The sequence below is a fragment of the Pristiophorus japonicus genome, unplaced genomic scaffold (genome assembly GCF_044704955.1).
Source record: "Pristiophorus japonicus isolate sPriJap1 unplaced genomic scaffold, sPriJap1.hap1 HAP1_SCAFFOLD_278, whole genome shotgun sequence".
Lineage (NCBI taxonomy): Eukaryota > Metazoa > Chordata > Chondrichthyes > Pristiophoridae > Pristiophorus > Pristiophorus japonicus.
Window position 1 is genome coordinate 103,466 of NW_027252538.1, and position 19,992 is coordinate 123,457.

The 19,992-nt window shown below is 49.3% G+C and overlaps 1 protein-coding gene and 1 long non-coding RNA gene across 2 annotated transcripts in view; one reads left to right on the plus strand and one right to left on the minus strand.

Annotated features, from left to right (window-relative positions):
* LOC139247642 (zinc finger protein 664-like) overlaps nt 1–19,992 on the minus strand; it is a 334,128-nt gene that overhangs the window by 88,039 nt on the left and 226,097 nt on the right. The gene's annotated exons all lie outside the window — the stretch shown is intronic.
* Nucleotides 1–19,992, plus strand: part of LOC139247648 (uncharacterized) — a 497,861-nt gene that overhangs the window by 618 nt on the left and 477,251 nt on the right. The window contains exon 2 of the long non-coding RNA XR_011590943.1: nt 1,857–1,958. This is a non-coding gene — a long non-coding RNA (uncharacterized lncRNA). The remainder of the gene's footprint in view (nt 1–1,856; nt 1,959–19,992) is intronic.

A 19,992-nucleotide genomic window follows, 5' to 3' on the forward strand; every position in this document is an offset into this window, starting at 1 on the left:
GGGGGGGCTCCCGTGGGCGCTGCTACGGGGGGATAGTCTACAGGGGGAGCGGCTATAGGGGAGGGGTTACAGGGGGCGTGTCTACAGGGGGTGGGGCTATAGGGGAGGAGTTACAGGGGGCGTGTCTACAGGGGGCAGCGCTACAGGGGCGGAGCTATAGGGGGCATGTCTATAGGGGGGGTGTGTGTACAGGGGAGAGGCTACAGGGGGCTGGTCTACAGGGGAGGGACTACAGGGGGCGGAGCTATAGGGGGCAGCGCTACAGGGGATAGGCTATCGGGGGTGGGTCTATAAGGGGCGGCACTATGGAGGAGGGGCAACGGGAAGCCGCTACAATTTGATGGTGGAAATGCAACAACCCCTTGTTAATACCACCCCCTTCAGTCCCCTCCCCTCCTGCCCAGTATAGCATGGAGCTGACCGACCTTGGGAGGCCTCACAGTTTCACCTCTGGACTGTGCTGGGTTAAGGGGAGAAGGCTGCAATTAGCAGGTTGGGCCGAATGGCCTGTTTCTGTGAAATGTTACAGGAGGGCGGGTAAATGGAGCTGAGGACGCGCTCTGATTGTGGGATCTTTCTATGCTGGCATTTCAGAACATTAAAAAGTGGGACAGATCGAGGCCACGGGCTACAGGAGGAACCGGAGGTCGCGTCCCACTCCTGCCTCTGCCCGGCAGTAAGGTCACCACCCCTGACCCCTCGTCAAATGGTTTGCCCGTTCGGGTCACCCTGACCCCAACCCCCCCCCCCCTCCCCAGCCCAACAAGACAGCAACGCAGGTACTGGCGGAGGGGGAGGAGGGGATACGTGTGGGACTTGTCCACACAGCGCTCACATGGAAGGCCCAGTCTCCATCCCTAGCCCCATCTGAGTTAACCTGATCTCGGCCGGTGTGCAGGAATAGGGACATGATTGGAGCTTGATGAACCTGGGCTGGGCTGGCGTGGAGGGTTTGCAAATGAGCCAGGATCGCTGCTCCTACTCGCTGTCCAATGGCCCAAGAGTTCAAGAGCAGGGAGGTTATGCTTGAACAGCAGTTAAGCCACAGCTAGAATACTGCGATCAGTTCTGGTCACCTCATTACAGGAAAGATGTGATTGCACTAGAGAGAGGGTACGGAGGGGATTTATGAGGATGTTGCCTGGACTAGAGAATTTTAGCTATGAGGAACGATTGGATAAGCTGGGTTGGTTTTCTTTGGAACAGAGGAGGCTGAGGGGAGACTTTTCTGATTTGTATAAAATTAAAAGGGGCCTAGATAGAGTGAATAGGATGGACCTTTTTCCCTTAGCAGAGTGGTCAACAACCATTCGGCATAGATTTAAAGTAATTGGTAGGAGAGAGGATTTGAGGGGAAATTTCTTCACCCAGCATGTGGAGGGGGTCTGGAACTCACTGCCTGAAAGGTTGGTAGAGGCAGAAACCATCACCACATTTAAAAAGTACTTGGCTGTGCACTTGAAGTGCCGTAACCTACAGGGCTACGGACCAAGGGCAGAAAAACGGGATTTAGCTGGATAGCTCTTTGTCGGCCGGCGTGGACACAATGGGATGAAATGAATTCCTTCTGTGTTGTAAATTTCTATGATTCTATGACCCTTGTGAGGGGGTAAACGTATATGGAGTGTGCATAGAGCCAGTGTGTGGGAGAGGCAGTGTTTAGGTTTAGTTGTGAATCCGCTCGCAGACGAATAGCTTGTCAGCAAAACCTTACATCCCAGTGTGGGGGTCATTGCCTCGAAAAAGAGGAGATCTTGGGACATTACCAAGATCTTGGGAGAATACCAGGGTTAGTTGAAGGAAGACATTTATTGCTGACTCCTCTGTGACACCAGTCTCTGTCCGATCTTTTACAGATGTCAGGCTAGATGTCACTCCCGTGTCCTTGGGCCCAGCCCGGGCTCACAGCCAGCAGAGGGTTCCCCCAACATCTGGGGCGAGTTCACCTCAGTCACCAAGTAAGTAAATACCCACACACTCCCCGGGTCTCCCTGTAAATACCGACACACTCCACGGGAACTCCCTGGAAATACTGACACACTCCCAGGGATTCCCTGTGCTACTTACACACTCCCGGGGACACTCTGTAAAAACTCTCTCACTCCCAGGGATTCCTGTAAATATGGATACATCCCTGGGGACCCGCTGTAAACACAGACACTCCCATGGACCTGCTGTAAATACAGACACATTCCTAGTGACCCATTGTAAATACAGACACATTCCTGGGGACCCCCTATAAATACTGACACCCCCGGGGACTACCTGTAAATACCAATACACTCCTGGCTACCCCCTGTAAACACTGACACACTCCCGGGGACCTCCTATAAATACAGACAAACTCCTGGGGACCCCCTGTAAAGACCGACACAGTCCCCGGGGACCCTTTGTAAACATTGACACCCCCCCCCAGGGACCCCCTATAAATACCGACACAGTCCCCGGAGACCCTTTGTAAACATAGATGCACCATCGGGGGTCCTTGTAAATACGGGCACAGTCCCGTGGACCACCTGTTATTACTGACACACTCCTGGGTACTCGCTGTACACACTGACACACTCCGGAGAACTCCTAGTAAATACCGACACACCCCCGGGGAACTCCTGTAAATACAGACACACTTCCGGGGATCCCCTGTAAATACTGACGCACTCCCTGGGACACCCCTTCTAGATACTGACACATTCCCTGAGGATCCCCTGTAAATACACACTCCCGGGACCCCCTGTATATACTGAGACACTCCCAGGGACCCCCTGTAAATACTGACACATTCCCTGGGACACTCCTTCTAGATACTGACACATTCCCTGAGGATCCCCTGTAAATACACAATCCCGGGGACCCCCTGTATATACTGAGACACTCCCGGGGGGACCCCTGTAAATATTGACATGCTCCTGGGGAACCTCTGTAAATACTGACACACTCCCGGGGACCACCTGTAAATACTGACACATTCCCAGGGATCCCCTGTAAATACATACCGACACACTCCCCGGGAACCACCTGTAAATACTGACAACTCCCGGGGAACCACTGTAAATACAGACACACCATTGGGGGTCCTTGTAAATGTGGGCACACTCCCAAGGACCACCTGTTATTACTGACACACTGCTGGGTACCCGTTGTAAACACTAACACACACTCAGGGATCCCCTGTAAATACTGAGACACTCCCGGGGACTCCCTGTAAATACTGACACACTCCCGGGGACCCCCTGTAAATACTGAGACACTCCCGGGGACCCCCTGTAAATACTGACATGCTCCCGGCGAAACCCCTGTAAATACTGACACGCTCCTCGGGACCCCCTGTAAACATGCTTACACACTCCCGGGACCACCTGTAAATACTGAGACACTCCCGGAGACCCCCTGTAAATAATAACACACTCCCTGGGACAGCCCTTCTAGATACTGACACATTCCCTGGGGATCCCCTGTAAATACAGAAACCGCCTGTACATGCTTACACACTCCCGGGGAACCCCTATAAATACTGAGACACTCCCGGGGACCCCCTGTAAATACTGACATGCTCCCGATGGAGCCCCTGTAAATACTGGCACGTTCCTCGGACCCCCTGTAAATATTGACACACTCCCGAGGACTCCATGTAAATACTGACACACTTCCAGGGACCCCCTGTAAATACTGAGACACTCGAGGGAACCCCTGTAAAAACTGACACACTCCTGGGGACTACCTGTAAACATGACACACTCCCAGGGACCCCCTGTAAACACTGACACACTATTGGGGGTCCCTGTAAATACTGACACAGCCCTGGGGACACCCTGTAAACATTGACACAACCCTGGGGACACCCTGTAAACACTGCCAAACGCCCAAGGATCCCTTGTAAAGATAGACACACTCCTGGGGATCCCCTGTAAATACTGACATGCTCCCGATGGAGCCCCTGTAAATACTGGCACGCTCCTCGGGACCCCCTGTAAATATTGACACACTCCCGGGGACTCCATGTAAATACTGACACACTTCCAGGGACCCCCTGTAAATACTGAGACACTCGAGGGAACCTCTGTAAAAACTGATACACTCCTGGGGACTACCTGTAAACATGACACACTCCCAGGGACCCCCTGTAAATACTGACAACCCTGGGGACACCCTGTAAACACTGACAAACGCCCAAGGACCCCTTGTAAAGATAGACACACTCCTGGGGATCCCCTGTAAATACTGACAGTCCTAGTGACTACCTGCAAATATTGACACACAATCGGGGATCCTTGTAATTTCGGACACCTCCTGGTTACCCCCTGTAAACACTGACACACACCTGGGAATCCCCTGTAAATGCTGACACACTACTGGGGTCCTCCTGTAATTACTGACACACTCCCAAGGACTCCTTGTAAATACTGACACACTCCCGGGGATCCCCTGTAAATACGGAGACACTCATGGGGAAACCCTGTAAATACTGGCACACTCCCAGGGACCCTCTATAAACAACGACACACTCTGGGGGACCCGCTATAAGTACTGACTCACTCCCGGGGACCCTTTCTAAATATACGACACAGTCCCAGTGACCCCTGTAAATACTGAGACACTCCCGGGGAACCCCCTTTCAGTACTGACTCACTATCGGGGGTCCCTGTAAGTATTGACACACCCCTTGGGACCTTCTGTCAACGCAGACACTCCCGAGCATACCCTGTAAATACTGACACACCCCGGGGGACACCCTGTAAATACTGAGACACTCCTGGGGACCCCCTGTAAGTACTGACTCACTCCCGTGGACCCTCTATAAATACCGACACACTCCCCGGTGAACTAATATTGACATGCTCCCAAGGACTCCCTGTGCTACTTACACACTCCCCGGAGACACCCTGTAAAAACTGACACACTCCCGGGGACCCTCTGTAAATACCGACACAGTCCCAGTCACCCCTGTAAATACTGATGCACCCCTAGGTACCCCCTGTAAACACAGACACTCTCATAGACCCCCTGTAAATGCACACACATTCCTGGGGAACCCCTGTAAATACTGACACACTCCCAGGGGCTACCTGTAAATACCGACACACTCCCCGGGGACCACCCGTAAATACCGACACACTCCCGGGGAACGCCTGTAAATACAGACACACCATCGGGGGTCCTTGTAAATGTGGGCACACTCCCGTGGACCACCTGTTATTACTGACACACTGCTGGGTACCCGCTGTAAACACTGACACACACCCAGGGATCCCCTGTAAATACAGACACACTCCCGGGAACTCCCAGTAATTACCGACACACTCCCGGGGAACCCCTGTAAATACAGACAAACTCCCAGGGATCCCCTGTAAATACTAACACACTGCCTGGGACACCCCTTCTAGATATTGACACATTCCCTGGGGATCCCCTGTAAATACAGAAACCGCCTGTACATGCTTACACACTCCCGGGGACCCCCTGTAAATACTGAGACACTCCCGGGGACCCCCTGTAAATACTGAGACACTCCCGGAGACCCCCTGTAAATAATAACACACTCCCTGGGGCACCCCTTCTAGATATTGACACATTCCCCGGGGACCCCCTGTAAATACTGACATGCTCCCGATGGAGCCCCTGTAAATACCGACACGCTTCTCGTGACCCCCTGTAAATACTGAGACACTCGCGGGAACCCATGTAAACACTGACACACTATTGGGGGTCCTTGTAAATACTGGCACACTCCTGGGGACCCCCTGTAAACACTAACATAGTCCTAGTGACTACTTGCAAATACTGACACACAATCGGGGATCCTTGTAATTTCGGACACCCTATTATTACTGACACACTCCTGGTTACCCGCTGTAAACACTGACACACACCCGGGGATCCCCTGTAAACACTGACACACTCCCGGGGACTCCCTGTAAACACTGACACACTCCTGGGGACCCCCTGTAAATACAGACACACTCCTGGGGACCCCCTGTAAATACAGACACACTCCTGGGGACCCCTTGTAAATACAGACACACTACTAGGGACCCACTGTAAATACTGACACACTCCCGGGGACTCCCTGTAAACACTGACACACTCCCGGGGACTCCCTGTAAACACTGACACACTCCTGGGGACCCCCTGAAAATACAGACACACTCCCGGGGACCCCCTGTAAATACAGACACAGCTAGGGACCCCCTGTAAATACTGACACACTCCTGGGGACCCCCTGTAAACACTGACACACTCCTGGGGAAACCCCTTGTACACACTGACATATTCCCCGAGGATACGCTGTCAATACTGCCACACTCCCGGCGACCCCCGTCAACACTGACACACTCACAGGGACCCCGGGGGCCCCCTGTAAACACTGACACACTCCCAGGGACCCCTGTAAACACTGACACACTCCCAGGGACCCCCTGTAAATACTGACACACTCCCAGAGATCCTCTGTAAACACTGACACACTCCCGGGGACCCTTGTAAACACTGACACACTCCCGGGGACCCCCTGTAAATACTGACACACTCCCAGGGATCCTCTGTAAATACTGACACACTCCCGGGGACCCCCTGTAAGTACTGACTCACTCCCGGGTACCCGCTATAAATACCGACGCACACCCAGGGGCCCCCCGTAAATACTGACATGCTCCCGGGGGACCTCCTGTAAATATTGACATGCTCCTCGGGACCCCCTGTAAATATTGACACACTCTCAGGGACCCCTTGTAATTATAGACAAACTTCTGGGGATCCCCTGTAAATATTGACACAGTCCTGGTGACTACTTGCGAATACTGACACACAATCGGGGGTCCTCGTAATTTCGGACACCCTGTTATTACTGACACACTCCTGGTTACCCCCTGTAAACACTGACACACACCCGGGGATCCCGTATAAATACTGACACATTCCTGGGGACCTCCTGTAAATACTGACACACTCCCGAGGATCCATTGTAAATACTAATACACTCCCGGGGATCCCCTGTAAATATGGAGACACTCCCGGGGACACCCTGTATATACTGATGCACTCCCAGGGACCCTCTGTAAACACTGACACACTCCCGGGGACCCCTTGTAAACACTGACACACTCCCGGGCATCCCCTGTAAACAACAACACACACCCGGGGACCCCCTGTAAACACGACACATTATCAGGGTTCCCTGTAAATACTGACACTCTCCCAGGAACTCCCTGTAAAAACTGACACACTCCCGAAGATCCCCTATAAATACTGACTCACTATCAGGGGTCCCTGTAAGTACTGCCACACCCTTGGGGACCCCATGGCAACACAGACACTTCTGCTGTCCCCTGTAAGTACTGACACATCCCTGAGGACACCCTGCAAACACACACACTCCCGGGTACCCCCTGTAAGTACTGACTCACTCCGGGGAAAATGTTTGAATCAATGTAACTAGTAGAGTGAACAAGGGAGAACCAGTGGATGAGGTGTATTTGGACTTTCAAAAGGCCTTTGACAAGGTCCCACATAAGAGATTGGTGTGCAAAATCAAAGCACATGGTATTGGGGGTAATGTACTGGCTTGGATAGAGAATTGGTTGGCAGATAGGAAGCAGAGAGGGATAAACGGGTACTTTTTGGAATGGGAGGCAGTGACTAGTGGAGTGCCGCAGGGCTCAGTGCAGGGACCCCAGCTTTTTACAATATACATTAATGATTTGGATGAAGAAATTGAATGTAATATATCCAAGTTTGCAGATGACACTAAACTGGGTGGCGGTGTGAGCTGTGAGGAGGATGCTAAGAGGTTGCAGGGTGATTTGGACAGGTTAGGTGAGTGGGAAAATGCATGGCAGATGCAGTATAATGTGGATAAATGTGAGGTTATCCACTTTGGTGGCAAAAACACGAAGGCGCAATATTATCTAAATGGCGGCAGATTAGGAAAAGGGGAGGTGCAACGAGACCTGGGTGTCATGGCTCATCAGTCATTGAAAGTTGGCATACAGGTACAGCAGGCGGTGAAGAAGGCAAATGGTATGTTGGCCTTCATAACTAGGGGATTTGAGTATAGGAGCATGGAGGTCTTACTGCAATTGTACAGGGCCTTGGTGAGGCCTCACCTGGAATATTGTGTTCAGTTTTGGTCTCCTAATCTGAGGAAGGACGTTCTTGCTATTGAGGGAGGGCAGCGAAGGTTCACCAGACTGATTCCCGGGATGGCGGGACTGACATATGAGGAGAGACTGGATCAACTGGGCCTTTATACACTGGAGTTCAGAAGGATGAGAGGGGATCTCATAGAAATATATAAGATTCTGATGGAACGGGACAGGTTAGATGCAGGAAGAATGTTCCCGATGTTGGGGAAGTCTAGAACCAGGGGACACAGTCTTAGGATAAGGGGTAGACCATTTAGATGAGAAGAAATTTCTTCACTCAGAGAGTTGTTAACCCGTGGAATTCCCTGCCGCAGAGAGTTGTTGATGCCAGTTCATTGGATATATTCAAGAGAGAGTTAGATTATGGCCCTTACGGTTAAAGGGATCAAGAGGTATGGAGAGAAAGCAAGAAAGGGGTACTGAGGGAATGATCAGCCATGATCTTATTGAATGGTGGTGCAGGCTCGAAGGGCCGAATGGCCTACTCCTGCACCTATTTTCTATGTTTCTATGTTTCTGTAAATACCGACACACTCCAAGGGGACGCTTTGTAAACACTGACACTCCCGGGGACCCCCTGTAAACACTGACACACACCCGGGAACCCCCTGTAAACACCAACACAATATCGGGGGTCCCTATAAATACTGTCACACCCCTGGGGACCCCCTGTGATAGAGAATTCAAACAGGCTACATTCAGACAGGATGTGAGAATTCACAGATCCCAAGTCAAAGCTGCTATGTGCAACTCAGCATGTTGCATTAAGTCATCAATCAACTTGACATTTTAGGACCTTTGGTAGCGAGCCAATTAAAGGCTAACAGTATATCAATTGAGCCAATAAGGTCAAAGAAGACACGTAAGTTGAGTCAGGTATAAGAACAGCCATTTTGGCCATGTGGTCTCAGAAGGACAAAGGCCTGGCTTAAAGCCAGAAGCTTGTTGCTGCTGCCAGAATAAAATTACATTAAAACTACAACCGGAGTTCGCATTTCATTGAAAATTAAGAGATCTAACAATTTTGACGTCGCGAACACGATCGCTGAGGATAGAAACTGAATTTTGGACATCGGACCTACATACTGAGGTAAGGACTCCTCTTTATAAAAGTCCTCGGTCAAAAGTTTAAATTCGCCTCTCCTTCTATGCGATTCCGAAAGCCTCCATTTTGCGAACCCTCCAGTTGGTAGTCAGCTCAAGCTCCCATAGACGTCCAACTTCGGCGGTGTGTTAGTTAATTAATCACTGACCCACTGATCGGCTGGAAAGCTTACGACACGAGACCCCAGTAAAGAAATAAGTATTATGGCAGCAGGAGATAAGAGCAAAGAATTGCCTACCACTGTTAAAGGTGGGCGGGCACCACCTGAGGTTTCGATAGATGAAATCCTCCAACAGTTGAAAGAATACATAGAGCAACAATTCAACTTATCTAAAATCTGTATTAAGATCGAACAAAAGTACGGAACCTCCAAAGGACAATGGTCCTTGGACGAGATCAAAAGGGTCTGGGGAAAAACGACCCGTATGAAAAATAAAGAGTGATTTGTGAACAGCTGTGACAGAAAAGACTTGAACTTGAAAAGTCGGAAGCGGAAGTTAAAGATCTTAAAGGTGAAATTAAAGAATGGAAAAAAATCATTAGGTCAAGAGACAGTAATAGGAAAAGGAAAATGTATCAGTCAATTCCCAGGGTACCCATGTTTGGATAAATTAAAAGCGCAAACCCGAAGACACGACCGAGGAATAGATACAGATTCTGAATCCTCTGACGATACAGTGTCGGAGGATGATGAAGAATTAGGGGTGCGCTTTGCCCCATTTAAAAAAAGACGAGTTGTAGTCAAATCAGAAGAGACTGCGGATGAGGGCGGAACCAAAAAAATGAAGAAAAGAGTGTATGCAGAATCCTGGGATTATTTCATGATCCGGCAGACCCAGAGAAAATTGATAAATGGTCCAAGGAGTTGCCCAATCCAAAGAAAGGGGGAGTGGAAACGTGGGACCAATTGGACCGCTTAAGAAATACATATCAACTTCATCCCTGGGACGGAGTGCAAATTTTGACCATAATGGTGCCAAAAACACAGGGAAGAAAATTGCACGACAAGGTAGAAGAAGCTTTGGGGCAGGATGAGCAAGAATTAAACGCAGGATGGGAAGCGATTAAACACTGGCTGCCAGCCTTCAGTCCAGCTAAGACAGACTGGGGAAAAATTGCAGCCTGCCAACAGAAAGGAACAGAGGAGGTCCTGGAATATGATGAGCGGTTTAGATGCACATGACTAGAACATTCGGGTATGAATAATACGGATGAGGAAATGGATGAACAAGTGTTTGGACCCCTGAAAGCAGCTTTCGTGGCAGGTCTAAAGCCAGAACTGTCCAAAATGCTTAAGGTAGTGTTACTGGACTGGGAAGGTAGAGCAACCACCTTTGCAGCATTGGTGGATCGATGTAACCAATTAGATCAGGATATGGGAGCTAAAGTCCGAGCTGTACAGGCTATGGAATGGAAATCCCAGGATTCCGATAAACAGTCATTAAGAAAATTACCCGGAAAATGTCATTTATTGTGGGAAAGAAGGTCACTGGGCCAAGACGTGCAGGGCAAAACAGCAAGGTCGTGGCCGGGGAAGAGGACGCAGCCAGGGATACAATTCAGCCAACAAACCAGGCTTGTCACAAGATAATGACCTCATAGAAGCATTTAAGTGACTGACAATACAACAACAGAGGAGTTACTTGGGATCGCAAAAAACGATTAGAGCCCACCCTGGCCCCCCTCCTCGCACTCACACTAATACAACAGAGGGGAGATGGGCTATATATAACTATCAAGGTGGGTGATAAGGATGTGGACTGTCTTTTAGGCACAGGGGCGGAATTAACATGCATACCCCTACAATATACGAACATAAGAACACAATATGGAGACTTTTTGCCGTTGGATGGTAGGGCACATACAGCCTATGGAGTTGGGGGCCATAAAATGGAAATTAAAAGGACAACACCGGTATTTATAGGGCTGGGTCCACATGAACTAACCACGCCGGTCTGGATAGGCCCAGTAAATCAACCCCTTTTGGAATGGACATTCTAATCCAAGTAGATTCATCGTTGCATTTTGAGGATGGTCGGGTGACATGGTCAATTAGAACTTTGAAGAAAGAAGAATTGAAGGAACACCCGATATGGGCTAAAGATAAAAACGATTGTGGCCTACTCCAGATGGAGCCTGTGACACTTACTGGGACCAAGCCTCCATGCACTAAACAGTATCCCATCAGTCCAACTGCCATCGCGGGAATCTTACCAGTTATTCAGCAATTGGAGAAATAAGGGGTGCTTATTAAAACGCATTGCTCCTCCAATAGCCCCGTGTGGCCGGTACAGAAATCTAATGAGACTTGGCGTTTGACTGTCGATTAAAGGAAAGCTAACCAGTGTATTGATCAAAAAACTCAGTTGGTCGCAGATCCCTCCACCATTTTTAATGCCCTCAAACCGGAACATAAATATTTCTCGGTTATAGATATGGCCAACGGATTTTGGTCGGTGCCTCTGGCACCAGAGGTTCGACAGTGGTTTGCTTTCACGGTCCAAGGACAACAGTATACTTGGACCCGGTTACCGCAGGGTTTCCACAACAGCCCTACAGTATTCCACATGGCTTTACAAAGAATTACCTCCCCTGTCATCCACAGTCATCCAATATGTAGACGATATCCTGCTAATTCAAATACGGAAGAACAGCATGAACAAGATTTATGAGCTTTGCTGGACCACCTTCGGCTGAAAGGACATAAAGCCAGCATCGACAAAGCACAAATATCCCAAGAAGAGGTTGTATACCTGGGACAAAAGATTTCACAAGGAAAGAGATAACTTACCCAGGATAGAACTGCAGCCATTCGGGCTGCTAAAAAAAAACACTACTATTCAGGAACTAAGGTCTTTTTTGGGATTGTGTAACGTTAACAGAAATTGGATTGACTCCTTCACATAGGTTGCTCAGCCACTGAATGATATCTTAAAGGGGAAACGTGCCTCTAAAGAAGCCATCACCCTCACTAAGGAACAACAAGAGGCGTTCCTGAGTTTGAAAAAGGCTTTGTGTTCGGCACCGGCTCTGGGAATCCCCGACAGTGGTAAGCCATTTATCCTGTTTGTCCATGAGAAAGAAGGATATATGACAGCTATACTGACACAAGAACATGGGGATCAGAAAAGACCTATTGGCTATTATTCGGCAAAACTGGATGCGGTAGCCCTCGGATGGGGAAGTTGCCTCAGGGCAATGGAAGCCACATGTCGAGCGGTAATGATCACTGCGGGTCTAGTCCTCAACCAAAAGCTGATTGTCAAGTGTCCCCACACCGTACACGCTTTGCTGTCTATGAATAGAATGTCTCAGGTGACGGCAGCTAGATGGACCCGCTGGACAGCAGTTTTGGAAGCTCCTAATCTCCAGGCCAGCCCGGTTAATCCCGCAACTATGCTCCCGATGTCAGAATCGAGGGAGCAAGAGGGGGGAAAATGTGAAGAGCATGACTGCATGGAGATTTTAAAAGAAACAGAAGAAGCAGCCTTAGCAGCAGAGGAGCCTCTGCACAACCCAGACCTCATCCTGTTTACAGATGGTTCCTCCTTTGTTGACAATGGTACCAGAAAAGCAGGATGGGCAGTTGCAACCTTATATGAGGTAGTGGCAAAAGGATGTTTACCCTCAGGAACGTCAGCACAACAGGCCCTGTCAGAAACATGTTGAATAGCAGAAGGACAGACAGCTAATGTCTACACAGATTCACGTTATGCTTTTGGAGTCGCTCACGACTTTGGTCTGTTATGGCGGAAAAGAGGATTCCTCACTGCTGCTGATACACCTATCCAAAATGGAAAAGAAGTCCGAGACTTACTGGAGGCCATACAAATACCTCAGGAAGTGTCCATCCTGAAGTGTAAGGACCATACCAAGGAAAATACCACGAAAACACAGGGAAATGCCCTAGCTGACCAGGCAGCTAACGATGCCGCCTCACAGAGCGTTCCCCCAGAAGAACCAACACAGATGTGAAGATTGAAAGTGCTCAGGACTCTGACACGAGACCTTCAAACAATGCAAGGCGAGTGCTCCCGAGAGGAAAAATGGACATGGATTGAGGCAGAAATTAAGCTATGTGAAGATGGTGTCTGGAGACAAAGAGTTACCGACAAGCCAGTCGCGCCACAAGCGCTTATGCCTTTTTTAGCCCAACAGATCCACTCGTGGGGACACTTGGCCTCACAACAGATGACGGCACGGTTCCAGAAAAGCTGGTGGGGTCGGGGATTTAAAAAACATGCCCAGCTGGTAGCAGACTGCTGTGTGGTCTGCCAGAAAAATAATTCTGGACCCATCACGATAATGCCCCAACTGAGGCCCCCTGCCCCTGTCGGACCATTCCAGCATCTGCAGGTTGATTATATATCTCTTCCTTCATGCCAAGGATACACTAACATTCTTGTCATGGTCGACAGATTGTCGAGATGGGTAGAAGCTGTCCCAACTAAAAGAGCCACAACCAATCACACTGCAAAGGTCTTGTGTAAGAATTACATTCCCCGATGGGGAGTCCCGAGTAGCATTGACTCAGATCGGGGAACACACTTTCCAGGTGCTGTCTGCCAAGAAGACTGCAGGTTACTGAACATTACGTGGGATTTACACTGTCCTTATCATCCACAATCATCAGGACAAGTAGAGCGAATGAATCGAACTCTGAAACAACGGCTTGCCAAATATCACCAAGAAGGAACACCATGGCCCCACTCCCAATAGTGCTATGTAGTATTAGGGAAACCCCAAACAGAACTACAGGTCTAAGCCCATTTGAAATTATAACAGGAAGACCCATGTCACTGCCAGGAACTATCGATTTACGGAAAGCTGATGTTCACTTAATGAGTGACACTTTCTAATCATACTGTCAGAACCTAACCAATGCTATTAGTTCTGTTTCCCAACAGGTATCGGCAGCTTGGGGTAATCCACCCGAAGGAGGACACGACATCATCCCGGGAGTCTGGGTGTATGTGAAAAAGTTGCATAAAGAACCTTTGGGTGCCAAGTGGGAGGGACCTTATCAAGTGTTATTGACCACCCAGGCAGCTGTTAAAGTCCAAGGAAAGAAAGCCTGGATCCACGCTTCACACGTTAAATGAGCACCCTCTAATTGAAGCTGAAATCTAATAAGGACAATTACTTTTTGCCAAAATGTATAAATTTACTGTATTACTGACTGTAGGTATTCTAGGCATTTGCCTACTTCTTACCAGCCGACCCTCTGCACCAAAGGGAAATAGTAGGGTAGCAAGGGAATTACATGTAAATACCTTTTTATATATGTCATACATTTATGTCAAACAAGGTAACATTTCTAGTTGTTGGGTGTGTGCGCATATTCCTATTCACTTAAAGGGAGGGATTCCCTTGAGGCCAGTTCCCTTGAATATCTCGGAAATGGCTGAGGGGATAATTAATCAAAACAAAACAGGCAATGCGTTTCAGGATACCGAAAACTGGGCACGAAAATGAAAGTCAGCAAGTTACAATCTGACTGCCTTTGAAGGGGATACCAACCGTGGTACAATAATTCCAAATGGCCCCCATTTTTTGTTATCACTAAAACAACGGGAATAGGAAGACCGGGGGAATCAGTCTGTCTGATTAGAAACATCAAAGGAGGCCAAAATATGGGGTATAGTAACTGCTCCCGGAATTATAATATAATCAAGCCACGGAACCGTCCAAACTGGGCCGATGTGGGAGTTTTTAATGTAACGGGGATTCTGAATAAAACAGATGGAAAAGCCTGGACAGGCCCTGGAGTGTTGCTGACAAAGAAACAGCTAACAGTCATTGCCTATAATGGCACCTATTGGGTGTGTGGCCACAAGGCCTACCCTTGGCTGCCCCAGAATTGGATGGGATCCTGCTATTTAACCTATATTGTGCCATATATGTTTCATATAAAGTCACTGTCGGAACATTTACACCGTCCTAAGAGAGCTATCACAGAAACAGAGAGGTTCTTTGCCATTCTGATCCCCAGGTATGGGACCACCAGACTGGCAAGGGAATCCATTAACATGGCATCCGTTGTGGAATGGGTAGCCCTAGTTAAAATCAATGCAGAAATGATAGCAATCCGCACAGTAGCCCTACAGAATAGACTGGCCCTTGACTACATCCTGGCTGAAAAGGGAGGTACTTGCGCCTACCTCGGAACTGAGTGTTGCACATACATCCCAGATAGCTCCGGAGAAATTACCCACTTAGCGGAGCATATCCAAAAGGAGGTAGAAAAACTTAAGCAACCCCCATCATTCACTTTGTGGAGCGTAGCCACTGAATGGCTCGGTTCAATAGGAACTTCATTGGTGGAAGGTTTAATTCTATTTGTTGTAATTATTTTACTTTTATATTGTTTGTTTATGTTGATTAAATGTTTTTGCAACCAGGCGTCTGCAGCTGCTGTCCCTAAGGTGAGACACCTTGCAGGTCCCAGCAGACCGTCTGTACGTGGCACAGGGGTATGTTATGCTTAAGGGAAGGTTGTTTACTGGTTGAATTAAGGTATTGATTTGGATTAAATTGGAATAAGGTTAATTAACTTACTAAAACCAGACTTACATTGTGGCCACGATGGAATTCGGGTTGGTGTAAATTTGTGTGGAAGCTACTAGTCCGGACATGTGGCGAAACACATCAACAAATTTTAGAAGGAAACTCTATTAACATGCATGAAATTATTTTGTAGAATGTTTAACCAGTGATAGCTGATGTTTTATGATTCCGTTTGTGAAAGAATCAAAGGGGGGGTTGATAGAGAATTCAAACAGGCTGCATTCAGACAGGATGTGAGAATTCACAGACCCCAAGTCAAAGCTGCTACGTACAACTCAGCATGTTGCATTAAGTCATCAATCAACTTGACATTTTAGGACCTTTGGTAGCAAGCCAATTAAAGGTTAACAGTATATCAATTGAGCCAATAAGGTCAAAGAAGGCGCGTTCTTTTCCGTAAATTGAGTCAGGTATAAGAACAGCCATTTTGGCCATGTGGTCTCAGAAGGACAAAGGCCTGGCTTAAAGCCAGAAGCTTGTTGCTGCTGCCAGAATAAAATTACATTAAAACTACAACCGGAGTTCGCATTTCATTGAAAATTAAGAGATCTAACACCCTGTCAACACTGAGACACACCTGGGAACCCCCTGTAAACACCGACACACCACCGGGGACCCCCTATAAGCACTGACACACTCCTGGGGACCCCCTGTAAACACTGACAAACTCCCTGGGACCCCTTGTAAATATAGGCATATTCCTGGGGATTCCCTGTGAATACTGACACAGTCCTGGTGACTACTTGTAAATACCGACACACTATCGGGGGTCCTTGTAAATTCGGGCACGCTGTCGTGGATACCCTGTTATTACTGACACACTCCTGGGTACCCGCTGTAAACACTGACACAAAGCCGGGGATCCCCTGTAAATACTGACACTCTCCCGGGGATCCCCTGTAAATATGGAGACACTCCCAGGGACACCTCCTGCAGATACTGACACACTCCCGGGGACTCCGTGTAAATACTGACACACTGCCAGGGACCCCCGGTAAATACTGTCTCACACCTGGGGACACCCTACAAACACAGAGACACTCCCAGGGACCCCCTGTAAGTATTGACTCACTCCCGGGGACCCTCTATAAATACCAACACACTCTCCAAGGACCCCTTGTAAACAATGACATGCCACCGGTGGCCCCCTGTAAATACTGACACACTCCTGGGGATTCCCTGCAAATACTGACACACTCCAGGGCATTCCCTGCAAATACTGACACACTCCTGCAGATTCCCTGTAAATACTGACACACTCCTGGGGATTCCTTGCAAATACTGACACACTCCAGGGGATTCCCTGCAAATACTGACACACTCCTGCAGATTCCCTGCAATTACTGACACACTCCTGCAGATTCCCTGTAAATACTGACACACTCCTGCAGATTCCCTGCAAATACTGACACATTCCTGGGGATTCCCTGCAAATACTGACACACTCACGGGGACCCCCTGTAAATACTGACACACTCCTGGGAATTCCCTGTAAATACTGACACACTCTCGGGAGCCCTTGTAAATACTGAGACACTCCCGGGGACCCCTGTAAGTACTGACTCACTGCTGGGGACCCCCTGGAAACACTGACACAATATCGGGGTCCCTGTAAATACTGACACACCCCTGGGGACCCCCTGTCGACATAGACACACCCGGTGACCCCCTGTAAGTACTGACACACCCGTGGGGACACCTTGTAAACATGGAGACACTCCGGGGGAACCACTGTAAGTATTGACTCATTCCCGGAGACCCTCTATAATTACCGACACATCCAAGGAGACGCTTTGTAAACACTGACACACTCCAGGGCACCCCTGTAAATACAGACTCACTCCTGGGGACCCCCTGTAAACACTGACACGCCCCTGGGGACCTGCTGCAAATACAGACACACTCCTAGGGACCCCCTGTAAATACTGACACACTTCCGGGGACCCCCTGTAAAACCTGATGCACTCCCGGGGACCCCCTGTAAATATTGACACACTCCCGGGGACCACCTGTAAATAATGATACACTCTCGGGGAATCCCCTTCAAATACTGACAGACTCCTGGGACCACTTGTTAATACTGACACACTCCCAGGGACCCCCTGTAAATACTGACACACTCCCGGGGTCCCTCTGTAAATACAGACACATTGCTGGGGACCCACTGTATACACTGACATACACCCGGGGACCCCCTGTAAATACTGACACACGCCCTGGGACCCCTTGTAAACACTGACACACTCCCGATGACCCCTTGAAAATACAGACACACTCCTGGGTACCTGTTGTAAACACTGATACATTCCTGGGGACCCCCTCTAAATACCAACACACACCCAGGGACCCCCTGTAAATACAGACAAACTCGCAGGGATCCCTTGTAAATACTGACATACTCCCTGGGACACATCCTGTAGATACTGACACATTCCCTGGGGATCCCCTGTAAATACAGACACACTCCCAGGGATCCCCGTAAACACTGACACACTGACAGGGATCCCTTGTAAATACTGACACACTCCCGGGGACCCCTATAAAAACTGACACACTCCCGGCGACCCCTGTAAACACTGACACAATCCCGGGGACCCCCTGTAAACACTGACACACTCCCGGGGACCCCCTGTAAACACTGATGCATTCCCGGGGACCCCCTATAAATAATGACGTATTCCCGGGAATCCCTGTAAATATCGACACACTCCCTGGGACCCACTGTAAATACTGTCACACTCCCTGGGACCCCCTGTAAATACGGACACACTCCTGGGAACCGCCTGTAATCACTGACACACTCCCGGGGCTCCTTGTAAATAGTAACACACTCCCGGGTACACCCTGTAAGTACTGCCACACTCCGGTGACACCCTGTTAATACTGACACACTCCAGGGCATATCCTGTAAGTATTGACACACTCCCGGGGACCCCCTGTAAATACTGACACACTCTCGGGAATCCCCTATAAATACTGACACACTCTCGGGGATCCCCTGTAAATACCTGCACACTCCCGGGGACCACCTGTTAATAATGACACACTCTCGGAGATCCCCTTAAAAAATGACACACTCCCGAGGACTATTTTTTAACACTGACACTCCCGGGGACCCCCTGTAAATACTAACACTCTCTCAGGATCCCCTGAAAATACTGACACACTCCTGGGAATCACCTGTAAATACAGACACATTCCTGGGGACCCCGTGTATACACTGACACACTCCTGGGAACCCCCTGTAAATACTGACACACTCCCGGGGACCCCCTGTAAACACTCACACACTCCGGGGGGACCCCCTGTAAATGCAGACACACTCCTCGGGACCCCCTGTATACACAGACACACTCCCGGGGACCCCCTATAAATACGGACACACTCCTGGGGACCTGCTGTAAACACTGAAACGTCACTGGGGACCCCCTCTAAATACAGAGAAACTCGCAGGGATCCCTTGTAAATACTGACACACTCCCTGGGACACTACCTGTAGATCCCCTGTAAATACAGACACACTCCTGGGGACATCCGTTTTACGCACTGCCATAAGCCCTGGGGATCCTCTGTAAATGCTGCCACACACCCGGGGATCCCCGTAAACACTGACACACTCACAGGGACCCCTTGTAAATACTGACACACTCCTGGGGAGCTCTGTAAAAAATGACACACTCCCCGGGGACCCCCTGTAAACATTGACGCACTCCCGGGGACCCCCTGTAAATACTGACACACTCCCGTGAATCCCTGTAAATAGCGACACACTTCCAGGGACCCCTGTAAATACTGTCACACTCCCTGGGATCCCTTGTAAATACTGACACATTCCTGGAGACTCCCTGTAATCACTGACACACTCCCGGGGCTCCCTGTAAACACTGACACGCTCCCGGGGACCCCCTGTAAATACTGACACACTCCCGGCGACCCCCTGTAATACAGACTCACTCTCAGGGATTCCCTGTAAATACTGACACACTCTTGGGGACCCGCTGTAAATACTGACACACTCCCGGCGACCCGCTGTAACACTGACACACTCTCGGGGATCCCCTGTAAACACTGACACACTCCCAGGGACCCCCTGTAAACACTGACACACTCCCAGGGACCCCCTATAAACACTGATGCATTCCCGGGGACCCCCTATAAATAATGATTTATTCCCGGGAATCC